The following is a 14,687-nucleotide window of genomic DNA, read 5'->3' on the forward strand; positions in this document are numbered from 1 at the left end:
TTTGCAATCGAATCGCTGAAATGAATGACAGAGGACAATAATAACTCACAAGTGAAGGATTCCTTACTGGAGCTGTAATAAGGAGATCCACATTACACAAACCAGCACTTAGATGGACATATCCAGTCTTTTTGCTAACCCTTCTCTTAGATCTTAGACAGGCTTGAGACTCTAAGCAACCTTTCTTCCAGCTCTCATTTGAAATGGGAGTGAAGAAGGGCAATATGACTTTAGAGGGGGGGAGGAATTTGCTTCTCTTGTTCCTTCCAGAATGAAGTTCTTGCTTGCAAAAGGCAATGCATGAATACATCCAGAAATATACCAGTAGGCAAAACTCCCGAGTCATTGGATCCATCACATGGGCAGCAGCCCAACACGGTTGTCGTCAATTGACTGAGACACTGAGTTATGTTGAATCTAGGCTAATCTGACCAAGTATTCCACAGGAAAAGGATGTTTCCTGATTTGTGCTCTGAATTTCTGCCTCCTTAGAGGTAGAAGGGAATGGCACGTAGAGAATGCAGCCTCCCACACACCCGTCTCAAGTGAAATTATAAGCAACCACAACCCATCTAGCAAGCAGCTGGCTTCACGGAGAGTGTCTGCCCCAAGTGAAATACATGGATGGGTTTCACTTAATAAAGTACCTCTCTTGATTTCAGCATACCTAAATAGTAGGTGTTTTTGCCTGCATCTTCTAATGCAGGATAGGGCTGCCTCCCCACCCCCACCCCCGCAGTTCTTCTCTTGTTTTTCTTGGATGACACGTTATGCTTCTCTCACCCAGTAAACATTGGTCTGTTGATGCCTCCACACATTATTTAGCGGGAGAACTGCAGCAAAGCATTTGGAGAACAGGGAAGTTCACAGGAGAGCTGTGTTTCAGTGTGTGCACTGGAAGTGCAAATTTGGTAAATTTGCATTATAATGCAAACACATTTCTCCCAGCTCCTTAGGCCGCTGTCACTACTTGCTGCTTCTCTAAAAGCAAAACTGGGCCCAGGAACAGTCCTGGGCTGTGTGCCTCTTCAGATAGGAAAAGTGTCGCATTCTACCTGAGGCTTGAAGATTCACTGCCGGTATCACCTTTGACTTGCCTGGATTCAGCTTTTATTTGTTTGCTCTCATCCACTCAACCTCTGCCTCCAGGTACTGGTGCATAAGGAGAGTCTGCTGGATCAGGCCAAGGACCCATCTAGTCCAGCATCCTCATCTCACGGTGGCCAATGAGATGCCTGTGGGAAACCTGCAAGCAGTGGCGTAGCGTGGGTTGTCAGCACCCGGGGCAAGGCAAGTAATTTGCGCCCCCTAACCCGTGGATTTTAGAGCTGCAAGTGCGAGCGCCCCCCCCCCCCGATGTTGCACCCGGTGCGTCCGCCCCCCCCCTGCACCCCCCACGCTACGCCACTGCCTGCAAGCAGGACCTAAGCAAAAGAGAACTCTTTCCTCCTGTGGATTCTGGCAACTGGTATTTAGAAGCATTACGGCCTCTGACGGTGAAGGCAGAGCATAGCCATCACGGCTAGTTCAAGTGAGTTAAGGCACATTCACGAAAGCTTTACAACTGAGCACCATCCATCAGAATCAGCTGTTTGTTGCACTTAACTTTTCTGCCTTGAGCACCACTATTCTGCTTTGATCGTTTTTGTTTGTTTGTTTTGCAAGTGGCCATATTTTCCTATTTTAAAGCTACCACATAAAGGGGATGCTTCAGTGGCTTCCAAATTAAAATATAACTTCATTATCCGTTATGCACACAATCCAACAAAAACCATTTAATTAATTGTATATCATCTAATTAAGTGTGCACAGGTCAGAACTGTCCAAACAGGTGGGGATGGTGTGTGAGTGTCTTTGAATTTCAATTTTCTACTGTGGCAACATATACTACTAAATGGTCAAGCTGCTGTTGGTTCCCGGATGAGACAGTCAAATCAGCCATGATAAAATGGGCTCAGGACATTGGGTACAACATTATGTTTGAAGACTGGGAAAGGTTATGGACCACTGGTATGAAATTCACGGCATGTAATGCCTTGAAAGAGAATATTATGAAAATGATATACAGGTGGTACATGACCCCAGTCAAGCTTGCTAAGATATATCATTTGTCTGATAATAAATGTTGGAAATGTAAGAAGGCTGAAGGGACATTCTTTCACCTCTGGTGGACTTGCCCAAAAGTGAAGGCCTTCTGGGAAATGATCTATAATGAGTTAAAGAGGGTGTTTAAGTACACCTTTCCCAAGAAACCAGAGGCCTTCCTCCTGGGCATTGTCGGCCAGAAGGTGTTAAAGAAGGACAGAACTTTTTTTATGTACGCAACGACAGCAGCAAGAATACTTATTGCAAAACACTGGAAGACACAAGATTTACCCACACTGGAAGAGTGGCAGACGCAATTGATGGACTATATGGAACTGGCTGAAATGACTGGCAGAATCCGAGATTTGGGAGAAGGAACAATGGAGGAGGACTGGAAAAAATTCAAGGACTATTTACAAAAATATTATAAGTTATATGAATGTTAAGAATTTGCATGATTTGGAAAATCTAGCTTCAGCAACAAGACTCGGTGATATGGGAAATTAAGTTACAATTATGAAGGGACTAAGGTTTAAAGTGATATTACATTTATATTAAGGCAAAAGTAAATTGACAACAAGTATTTTAAACCTAAAACATAACTATTTGAAAGTACAAAGGAATGCATGAAACAAGGTAATAATTTGTTGATATTTTTATTGTAAAGAATGCAGGGTGAGGGAGACGTGGGGAAGTCCGGTTGGTGATGAAAAAATGTCTTGGAAAGATGGATTTCTTTTTTTTTTCTTTTTCTTCTTACTGTTACTTCTTTTATATATTTGACTTTATATCTGTATCTGAGAAAAGCAATAATTTTTTTTTTAAAAAAAAGCTGCTGTTGGTTCCCCTCCACATACCCTGCCCAAGGTAAAGTAGATCACTGCTTCGGTATATAATGGAAACTTCAAAGAAACCTCTGACTCTTAAACATTTTTCTGTTATTTTCATTGTGGTTTAGGGGACATTCTGAAAATGCAGACCACAGTTTAAGAACTACAATATAAAAAATATGGTCCCCAGCCTCAAGTAGCCTCCAGCAGTACACAGTGGTATACTTTCTATTTATCTGTCCCCTTTAGTGAGTTACCAAATAGCAATATAACTCTGCTGTAACATTCATTCATTGGTCCCAACGCCCCTTGGTAACATTGCTAAAATATCCATTTCCATGATGTTCTGGTTTTGTCCAGCTCACTTAACAGCTGAGGAGTAAAAGGCAGAGAATGATGATCGGTGCAGAAACTGTCTGTGAAAAACTAATAAACATGGTTTATATCAGGGGTGGCCAACTCCTAAGAGGCTGCAATCTACTCACAGAGTTAAAAACTGGCAGTGATCTACCCCCTTTTGAGGGGTTCAGGTCAAAGTTGTTGAGCTTCTTTGGGGGGAGCCGGTGATCTATCAGTGATCTACCACAGATGTCCAGTGATCTACTGGTAGATCACGATCTACCTGTTGGACATGCCTGGTATAAAAACGGGCACATTCATGTGTCACAAAAAGCCAGGATTGCTGTTTTCTTGTGCCTTTTTATGCATGAGCAGCTTGATTACTGGTGAACACTTCCTGAACACTCCTCCTTCGGTCTGTCCCTGATGTGAACAGAAGCAACAAACCAGGAATCCACAATTTCACTTGACTTCCCGCTATATCATGGTTTGTTGCTCCCTAATAGCTAGAATGGCTTGTGAAGCTTAAACCTTGCCTTATGGATCCTGGCTTGTTATGGGGGGGGCATTCGTGCTCCTGGAAATGAATGTAAAAGGAAGTCAAGCTGTGTCATGGTTCATTTCTCCAACTCATGGCAGGAAAGGAGCAAAGCAGGAATGACAGTGGAGTATCAACCACTATACAGCTCATTCAAAATAAAATATGATAAGCCAGTAGCCCAGGCTTATTGTAATATGGTGAACACAGACAACGAACATATCTCTGTTGCAATGAAAAGCCATAAATGGAGTGTGGAGGTTCAGAGACTTCAGATGGAGAAGCTTGACAGTATGAGGAAGACCATGTCTGATGGAGGAGTTGTGGGGGGTGGAGAGAAAAAGAGCCTCAAAAGGGGGTGTTGTGATCTTACAAGTAATACTATGGGTCAAATGTGATGGCTGTGGTTTGTCTATGGAAAAGCATATGGCTGATTTCCATGAAGCTGAAGGTAATCTGTGCAAAGGGCTTTCTGAGAATATGAGCTAGATCACTGTTCTTCGGCCTTGGGTCCTCTAAAGCTGTTGGACCACAACTCACATCATCTCCAACTAGCTTAGTCAGGGATGATGGGAGCTGTAGTCCAGGAACACCTCGGGAACAAAGGATGAAGAATGTCAAGATAAATGTTGGGATGGGAATAGGACCTTTCAACAAGGAGGAATCCATGCTTGGCACTTAAATTATTTTGAGCTCAAATGCCGCAAACTTCATTCTTTCCCTCCACCCCCCCCCCGAATACTGCTGAGAAAGAAAGAAAGAAAGAAAGAAAGAAAGAAAGAAAGAAAGTGAGTGAGTTTCATTCCCATTGTAGACAATTGGGGGTGAATGGGAACAGAGCTTTGGATTCAATAAATCATATTCTGACCTAAATGGGGACATTTTGGTATTGCTCTAATGTGGTTTTTGAATTTCTGTTCTCAATGGTTCTAATATCTTGTTGGTGTTTGTGACTTCTCTTTTAAGTCCTGGGAACCGCCAGACTGATGGGGAGGATGTGGGGGGAGAAGGAGCTGAGACTCCTTGTGCTGTGAATTTGGTGATTAAACATTCTGCGAAAAGATTAGACTGAATGAGCAGCCCACACTTTCCCTGTGGGAATTACATCGAGGAACTTTTTCCAGTGCTCACTTCATCTGGCATGTTTCGCTTTCCCATTTAATTGCCTTTGCGATACACTCATTTTGAAGTTCAGCCTATCCTGCCAATAAACAACCTCCACTGCAATTAAGTGGTGTGATAAAAAAATAAATTAAGGCAAAGAATGTGTGAGATTCAGGAACTGGGATGACCTTGGCTGCTGCCTCAGCAAGGTTTTCATTCATTCACGTTTCTCTTGTGTCCACTTTTCAAGTTGCAAGTTGAGCTTTAGACAGTGGGAAGATTTAGAGTGTTGTTAGGTAGTGAGCAAGGAAGAGGATCATGGGTTTGGAATGCAAACCCATTGAGGAAATGCTGGTGGAGCTGGATAGTCTTGGTTCTTTTCATATTGTGTATTTTCACATTTGTTAGTTTATTTCATGAGGTTGCAGACAGAGGTATCCACAGAAAGTTGAAAGGCATGACGAAACACAGACCTGCATTGCACAACCTTTTGCTACCATTCTTGCAGGAGCAAACGTGCTTGGCAGAGCTCCAGATTGCAATCCTGCCCCCCAAACACCTGAAAACATTCTGTGTCTTGGAACATTTGAAGCTCCTTTTCCAAGATTGTGTCCTAAAACTGCTTCTTGTTAAATAACCTAGGCGAGCTATGGTAGCAATGCTAAATTCACTGTTGGTCTAAGGGATTTGCAGCAAGCTGAATTGGTTGCAAAACCACAATAAAGCCCTGCCTTTTTTCTTTTTTCTTTTTAAAGGTATTTCACACATCCTTCCAAAAGAGAAAATATTTCCTAAGCAGTTATAGGGCACTGATATCACCACCATCAGCTCCTTAATTTCCAAACTTGCTTAGTACAAAACAAGCCATGCAGCGCTGAGCCAAAGGGGAAAGCTGCCAATACTTTCTTATTCCCCTAGTTGGAAATGGTCATTGCCTCTTATTGGTGGAGCAGCTGAACCAGAATATGGAGCAGCAGGTTGAAGTCTCCAGTTTGGCAGCTGGTGCACATGTGGGGAGCAAGGCAGCCCACCCAAGAATAATGACATCAGAAATGGAAGCAGCGGTGACATCAGTGGTTGGTCAATTGGGTGTGGGGGACTCTGGCTGATGATGAGCCCCTCCACTGGTGTGTGGGCCCCAGCAGATGTTCAGTCATACCAGCCACTGACACCAGGCCTGCTGAAGAGCTAGGATGGTGTGGCCCAAGAAAAGAATTGCTGTGGTTGTTGTTTTGCATCTCTTACTTTGATGGACAGCAAGGTTGCAAATTTAAACACTCACACTCACAGAGAAACCAAAACTTCCAACTGCAGATTAATTTTCTCCTCCTCATCACCCTGAAAGATAACTGGCAAGTATTTCCAATGGCATGCCAAGCAAAATTAGATCTGCAGTCATCTCATCCGGAAAAGCAAATTAAACCAATCATTTGAAAGCTGTGCCTTTCCTCCCAGTGTAATTGGCTGCAGCTATTTACAGGCACTGATATGGAAAGCAAATGGTGCTGTATTGGCAGAATACAGATCACTTTAAAATCACTTTAAAAAGATCACTTTAGATCATCTAAAGTGATCACACCTAGATCACTTAAAAAAAACCCCAGAATAATTAAAGACAGCCACAACTCTTTTTTTTAAATCAGAGACAGGTTCTACTGTCTCAGGATAGCACTGCATAGGATGCAGAAATTTGGTCTGTTGTCTTGGTTTGTTACTTGCTACCCGTTCTCAGACAAGTTTGAATGGTAGTTTCACATGCTGAAGATTTATTTGTCTCTTTTACATCTGAATTAAATTCCCAAATCACAGCCCAATACTGAAGGTAGTGTCATGAGCTAAAGAAACATTAGAGGAACTTACATGATTGGTTGTTTGTTTGTTTGCATTTATTTATTTATTTATTTGCTTACTTATACATACATACTCAGCTCATCTGGCTGGGTTTCCCCAGCCACTCTGGGCAGCTCCAAACAGAATATTAAAAATAGAACCAAACATTAAGAACTTCTCTAAACAGGGCTGCCTTCAGATGTCTTCTGAAAGTCAGATCATTGTTTATTTTCTTGACATGGGAGGGCGTTCCACAGGACGGGCGCTGCTACTGAGAAGGCCCTCTGCCTGGTTATTATTGATTATTTTTTACAGTTGCAACCTACAGTTAAAAACAAAACACACAGTATCACAATACAAATGTTAAAATGCATAACATTTATGCATTCTCCATAGATAGACCTATGAAGGAAACTGAAAATACTCTTTAGGAGAGTTGTGGCTTTTGACCATCCTGCAATGTGTCACTCAGCCACTAGATGTCTCTGTTAGCTGATTGGAGTCCTGAAAAAGGATTTGGCCCCAAGAGAACAAATTGGACATGGTCAAAAGTAGAGTGGAAGTCTATCAAGCTATTTACTTTTAAAGCAACTGCATTTGGCCTAAGAATGACTTTTAACTCTAGATCCATATCAAAGCAAATGCAAGGGAACCACTGACCCTAGGACTTCTTGAAGCAACCAAAAGGTCCTTCAGATGGTTTGGTGCATACTGACTGTGCCAGTGTAATGCCAAAAGCCATGGTGGTATTACACTAGTATTGAAAGAATAGCCAAGTTATGGGTTATTTTTAATACAAATGTTGGCAAACTCCCTGCAGTAGGTAAAGGACCCACCCCTGGACGGTTAAGTCCAGTCAAGGGCAACTATGGGGTTGTGGCGCTCATCTCGCTTTCAGGCTGATGAGCCGACTTTTGTCTGCAGACAGCTGTCTGGGTCATGTGACCAGCATGACTAAACTGCTTCTGGCACAATGGAACACTGTGACAGAAACCAGAGTGCACAGAAACGCCATATACTTTCCCACCGCAGTGGTACCTTTTTATCTACTTGTACTGGCGTGCTTTCGAACTGCTAGGTTGGCAGGAGCTGGGACAGAGCAAAGGGAGCTCACCCCATTGCAGGGATTCGAACTGCCAACCTTCTGATTGTCAAGCCCAAGAGGCTCAGTGGTTTAGACCACAGTGCCACCCTTGTCCCTGCAGTACTAGCCCACCTAAATACAAAGTATCAGCCAGTGACTCTATTCAGATGTAGAATGTGTCATTCTGAAATCACCGTGAAAGTAACATTTGGGGAAAGTTGCGTAGTAATCAAGTCAGATAATCTGGATGTTTTGCTCTGAAATAACAGAATGACAATTAAAACCTAGTGTGGCTTCCACATAGAAGCCCACCATTGTAGCTGCAAGACCGCTTTTCTCAGTTTCCTGGATGTGAAATTGAAATAAACTTTCCACGTAACACTAAATAAATATCCTTGTATTATCCAGTGATGTCTTTCTACAAGGTCAATATCTTTTTCTATAATGTCTAATTAATTTTACAATGTTATTTTCTTGTGCTAATTGGAAGTCTCCTATTTGCATTTTTTTACCTGAATTTTGGGGCTAATGACAGATAGCCTCTGCTGCTGTCCTGAAGTAACTTATCTGAATTCCACTTATTGTCAGTTCTCTCCCTGGGAGGAAAATGGAGGCTTTAGTTACTGAATTCCTCATATTTTTTGTCTTGTCTATACAAAATGTTGAAATAGCACTATTTATAGAAAAAGAGGCACGCAATCATGAGAGAAAGTATGTATTTAATCCCCCTTCCTCACAGGAAAAGGAACTGACATTGGGGCAATTCAGAAAGGCTATTAAAACCAAAGCCTGTATATCACTAATCCCTCCACTCTGTTCGACAGGAAGCAATTAAAGTGAGTTGAGCTTGCAAAGAGAATGTGTCAAGTTTACAGGGATGGGAGACCCTTGAACTGTCCTAATAGCACTTGGACTCTGTACTCCAAAGATGGGTCAAAAAATGTTCCTAAAGTCATTCACCCCTTGCAAATTTGGTGAGAAAACTTACGCAGCTTTCAGGGAGTATCGGAAAACTTTGTAGTGATTTCATGGGACTGGGAGGAGGAGGGGTTGTGCTGCTCTTGTTTACTACAGTAAAGGTGAGGTGAGGTGGCTGAGGGGTCTGTGCTTCCCTTAAAATGGTCTTAAAAGCCCTGCTCATAGTCGTACCAGCACATGATCCTTTGGACACTGGTTCCAAGTGCATTCTGGATTGCTGATGAGCAATGATGAATGTGAACAGGGCCTTCCTAAAGTTCTGAGAGCAATATTAACAGCAGTATTTAGAAAAGCCTCATTGGTGTTCTCAGGGGCCCAGGACTCTTTGCACACTTGCTTTTAGTCTGGTAACATTTCTTGGAACATGACCCTGCAATGTTGCATGACCACTTAGCTGGTTCCAGGTGCTGCACCACTGTGAATACACAAGGACTCACAAAATATTTTAATGGAAATAATGACTCATCTGTTGGTCACCTTATTCAGTGAATAAGGTAAGGGAAATAACTCTCAGCACCCTTAAGAAACTACAGTTTCCAGGATTCTTTGGGGGAAGCCATGGCTTGTTGAAAGTGGTATGAGGCTGCTTTCAATTTATAGTGCAGACAGGGCCTCAGAGACCAGAACACCTTCCATCTGGCTACTTTTAGTTCCATGCTGGATCCCATCTGTTGTAACCTTTGCTTACAAGTCAATCTCATTGCTTTTTCAGCCATATATGTCAGGTGAAGGAGATGAGGGTTCTTTCCTGCAGAAGTGGAATGTGTACTTTTATGAGTCATACATTTGCAGTATCTTGTATCCATTGTAATAACTTTTATGGGCTGTATCCAATAGGTGAGCAAGCGGAAAGCAACACACAACGTATCTTTCTCCTCCTCCTCCTCCTCCTCCTCCTCCTCCTCCTCCTCCTCCTCCTCCTCCTCCTCCTCTTCTTCTTCTTCTTCTTCTTCTTCTTCTTCTTCTTCTTCTTCTTCTTCACTGAATTCCGCCCTGAACCAAATCTGGAGTTCCTTGCACAGTCCTAATAATGAAAAGTCTCTTTTATTGCAAAGTGCAATTCCTGGTGTGATTCTACTGAGAATTGCAGGTGAGGATAGTACTGTTGTGCTCAAATCTTGCTTCCTGTTGGTATCTGGATGGCTGCTGTGAGGACAGGATGCTGGACTCGATGGGCACTCTATCCCAAATGCTTCATTTTCTTCTCTCTCTGTCTCCACACACACACACACACACACACACACACACAGTTTGAAACTCCCGGACCTTTATATTGCCATATTTGTTTTCCTTTTGGAGAGTGATTTGAGTGTTTGGGTTGCTTTTTCTACAAGGCAATGCCTCATCTCTCCTTATTGCCGTTAATTAAGCAGCACAATATTTTCCATGTGAAGTCACAGGACTTTGAACGAACACATTTTCAGCATCAGTGACATGTTCTTCTCATGAGAAAGGCCCAGCTGCACTCTGAGTTCTATTTCTATGATGGTAAGAAGCCAGTCCTCACCACGGTTGGTTTGGAGCTAGCACTAGTCTGCGCCTTCTTGAAAATGATTATAAATATGTGGATCTCTCTCTTAAGCTTTTTTTTTTCTTTCCCAGAAACTATGTTGGATAAAATTTACTGGTTTTTAAAAAAACATAAAATAGGCTGGCAGCATTAAATCGGATGTTATTCTTGGTGGCTGCTTTATTTTTTTCTATTTCCCTTGGAAAAAGGCATCCATCGAAAGTGTAAGCTGTTCCTTTGAACAGTTCTTTTAAGGGGGAGTCCAGGATGGTGTTTGGCACCTATCCCCTTGCAGAGACCTTTAAAAAATTATTCCAGAGCAGAGATTTAGAGATCTAAACAACTTTTCCTGATGGATGGCAGAGGCGGCAGGATCAGAGAAGAAAAATGAGGTTCAAGAAGAACTGGTAAACCTCAAGAAGGATTAAGCAAAGCCAACTTGAATGAAATAAGAAGTGACCCAAATGGAAGTGCTGCATTCAGTTCCAATCAACCTGACACTGGGGTGGGAAGAGAGTCTCCTTACTCAAGAAAGGTCTATGTTGTCACAGCCTGTTCTCCTGACGTCTTCTTCCTCTGGGTCATGATTCAGAATCTCCTACCCCAATCCTCCCCATGGGATCTACACTTCTAAGACTGCCTCCAAGCACTCCAAGATATTCTTTGTTCTGAGACTTCACAATAGGGGCTGCATACTCTAGGCCACCTCATGAGAAGAGAAGATTCCCTGGAAAAGACCCTGATTTTGGGAAAGATGGAGGGCAGAAGGAGAAGGGGACGACAGAGGACGAGATGGTTGGACAGTGTTCTCGAAGCTACCAGCATGAGTTTGACCAAACTGCGGGAGGCAGTGGAAGACAGGAGTGCCTGGCGTGCTCTGGTCCATGGGGTCACGAAGAGTTGGACACGACTAAACAACTAAACAATAACAACACTCTAGGCAAGATATGTTCACACCAGAGAAGCGTGATATGCTCCCACTGGCCAGTCCCAGTCAACAGCCTGGCAGCGGCATTTAGAACTGGCTGGTGTTTCCAAACAATCACCCCATGTACCACACATTACAGCACTCAAGTCTAAATGTTCTGGATGCTAAAAGTCAAGTCATCTCTGCCCAGTAGAGGCCACAGCTGATGTGGTTGTCGACTGCATTAGTCTTCAACTGGTGGGTCAGGACTCACTACGTGGTTGCAGCCTGGTCTATGGTTCTTCACAACAGCAGAACCACTATTGTACAAATACATGGTAAAAAGAAGAAGAAGAAGAAGAAGAAGAAGAAATGGGTCCCCGAAATGCATATTTTAAAGCTGGATCCTGGGTCTGAAAAGGCTGAAGACTACTGGTCTGTTGCTGTCAGTCTGTCCTAACATAAGCATGTACATGCAAGACTTTGAGAAGAACAGAACACTTGTCAAGCAGGTGGTTCTATTGACATGGCACAGCTTGTAAGACAGTATCATTGTATTCTTGGATCATTGGGCCATTTAAAAAATAATAATTTATTAGGTAAAAGAATCTGCCCTGGTAATTTGTATTGTTCATTATTGTTCATTGAGCAACCTCAATGTTGTGACAAAACAAGAAGCTGCAGATAGAAAAAGGGAAATCCATTTATTCCTCAAAGAAACAAACTTCATAATGTCCTATCCCCTATTTTAGGGGTGAGGAACCTGTTGTGCTCCAGATGATTTGGGGGGGGATACAACTCGATCATCCCTGATCATCCGCTATGTGAGCTAGGACTAATGGAGTGTCACAACATCTGGATGGCCACAGGTTAGCAACCCTTGCTCTCCTCCAAAACCGTGAAAACACACATCACCAAGAGGTAGCCTAGTCAGAACATTCTACAACGGCAGAGTGAAAGTCTTAAATTTCCAAACTCATTTTGATATTTTTGTCTAGGCACTGAAGTATTCCTATCAGTGCAGTGAGGATGGCCCCTTGCTCCGTTTTATGTGGAGGAGAAAGGCTCCCCAAAGGAATACAGGTCTTGGATACCTCATTAGTGGAAGAGGTGCATTTTAGAAGTCCATGTGGGTGGATCTCACTGCAAATTCTGAATGGTCTTTTGTGGGGCAAATCCAATTAAAGAGCTCAGCAGTAATCCATTTTAAAAGCCAGCAAGGTCTGGATGAAGGTAATAAGATCCAGATGTAGAGGCAAAGATTGTAATTCCCAAATCAGGTATACATGATGACTGCTACTCTCTGCTCATGATCCCAAGATGGCAAGTGAGACATACTTCTGGATGAGAATGACTTGAAATACTCTGCAAGATTCTTTCCATGAACCTGTCTTTATAGACAGTTCTAGCTAAGCTTCCCTCATTTCAAATATTGATACCAAGAAACATCACTGTGCTGCTGGCAGGGATGGAATTTTCTGATAATCTCAATGTTGAACTTAAATGCATTCCCTCCCCCTGATTCCCATCTTGTTCCATGATTATGACATGAAGTGTGTGGTTTTTTTAACTGGTTCCACTAAAGAGATAAGCCATTCTTGCCAGGGGTGCCAGCTATAGGGGGCAGAAGGGGCTTCAGCCCCCTCAATATTTTGAGGCAGTGGGTTGAGCTCCCCAATATTGTGGGCGCTGCCATCCCCTGCTGTGCCTGGGTGGGGGCAGGAGGCTTGGAGGGCAATTTTCACCCTCTACCATGATTGCCAGAGCATCCCGACAGCTGCCTGCATGCCACAGCAGACGTGGCCAGACTAGATCAGCCTGGGTTTGGTGGTGGAGTGAATGAGAGCTAGCAGCATCTGAAGACTGAGGGTAAGCAGTTCAAGACTCCAGATAAATGGTCAATTAGCAGCTATGGATGGGATTATACTACCCCTGAAGGAACACGCTTGTAGTGTGGGAGTGCTCTTGGATCCAGCTCTATAATTAGAGACCCAGTTGTCCTCAGCAGTTAGGAATTCCTTTTACCAGCTGTGACTGGCAAGGCTATTTCAGGCTGACCATTGTCGCCCATGCACTGGTAATCTCCAATGTCCACTGCCATTGAAGTTTCAGCTAGTCCACAATGTGGTGGGCTCAACTGCTCACCAGGGCTGAAAATCACCAACATATTATGCTGCTGCTGAAAGAACTGCCTTAGCTGCTAATCAGTGACGGGACTAATTTCAAGGTGCTAGAATACATATCTCTATACAGCTTGAAATCAAGATACCTAAAAGAGCATCTGACTAAGCAATCACTGGAGAGCACCTCCTGCAGATAACATCTTAACAGGAAGTCTGTTCTGCACCATGTCGGAATCAGGCTGTTACATATCAGACTGGTGTTTCTTAATTGTCTTTTAAGATGTGTTGAAGACTCTTCTTTCTCAACAAGGCTTCAAAATGCCGAGCTAGATCTATGCTATAAAATGGGTGCAGTCACACCAAAGTCACAGTCCACCATCTTGATTCAAAATGACATCCAACAGCAACAAAGTCCATGACCTCCAATTCAGGAAACCTCGGTTCAAGTTTGATGGTGATACCTCAAGGAAATGGGTAAATAATGGGCAAAGTCATGTCAAAGTGATATTTCAGTCCCCCATTTTGATTCAAAATAGTGCCTGGCATCCAAACATCAATGAAGAGCACCATTCCCACTTTGGGAACTCTCATGCCAAATTTGGTGATGATGTCTCAAGAGGCATCTGAATGTGTAGAAATCAGACAAACAAACCACTTTCTAAAATATATAGTAGATTTTAGGGGTGTGCAAAGGCACAAAGATTAACCTTGTATCGTTACATTTTTAAAAATTCTGATTTGCTTCTCAGTGGCTGCGCACTCTCTCTGCTTTGATCTAGGTTTTGGGTTCCAAGCTGCTCTCTACAAAATGAAGCTGACTAAAATTAGGAAACAAAAAAAGGCCCCAAGTTCCCCCCACCCCTTTTGGCCAAAGGAATGAACTTTACAGGCACAGCTTTACAGGCACAGAGCAGATTATGCTTGCCAAACTTGAGACAAATAGTTCCAGGGACTTTTTGTGGGAGACGTAAAAGGGATTCACTTTCCTTTATAATCCCTTGTGGTGCAGCGGAAGCAGGGAGAAGAATATGGGGTTCATTTCTTGCTCTTTCTAACCTTAAAATAATTAAGAAGTAGCTGAGTAGTATATATTCTTGCTTGTACATTTTTTAAAAAAACTTTGCTCCCTCAGGCTGACCTTGCCTTTCTGGTGCTTGTGTCTTTAGACAGGCCTTGCTGGCTTCCTATAGGCCTTGCAATGTGTCACTGTCCAAATGTTGTATGGACAATTCTTAAGGGCTTTGGGGTTGTTGTTGCTGTTGTCATTAAAGCAGATTTTAAAAAACCAAAATGAAGCTTTACCTTTAAAGAAAAATAATGCTCCACTGCTGTGCTTTAACATATATTTATGTGTATGTA

General features: G+C 42.8%; 1 long non-coding RNA gene across 1 annotated transcript in view; it reads left to right on the plus strand.

The window, feature by feature from the left end:
• LOC310701404 overlaps window positions 1-13,676 on the plus strand; it is a 28,489-nt gene extending 14,813 nt beyond the window's left edge. Inside the window, exon 3 of the long non-coding RNA XR_014523039.1 lies at window positions 13,609-13,676. This is a non-coding gene — a long non-coding RNA (uncharacterized lncRNA). The remainder of the gene's footprint in view (window positions 1-13,608) is intronic.
• The last annotated feature ends 1,011 nt before the right edge of the window (window positions 13,677-14,687 follow it).

The sequence above is a fragment of the Podarcis liolepis genome (genome assembly GCF_965112155.1).
Source record: "Podarcis liolepis genome assembly, chromosome: 1".
Classification (NCBI taxonomy): Eukaryota; Metazoa; Chordata; class Lepidosauria; order Squamata; family Lacertidae; genus Podarcis; species Podarcis liolepis.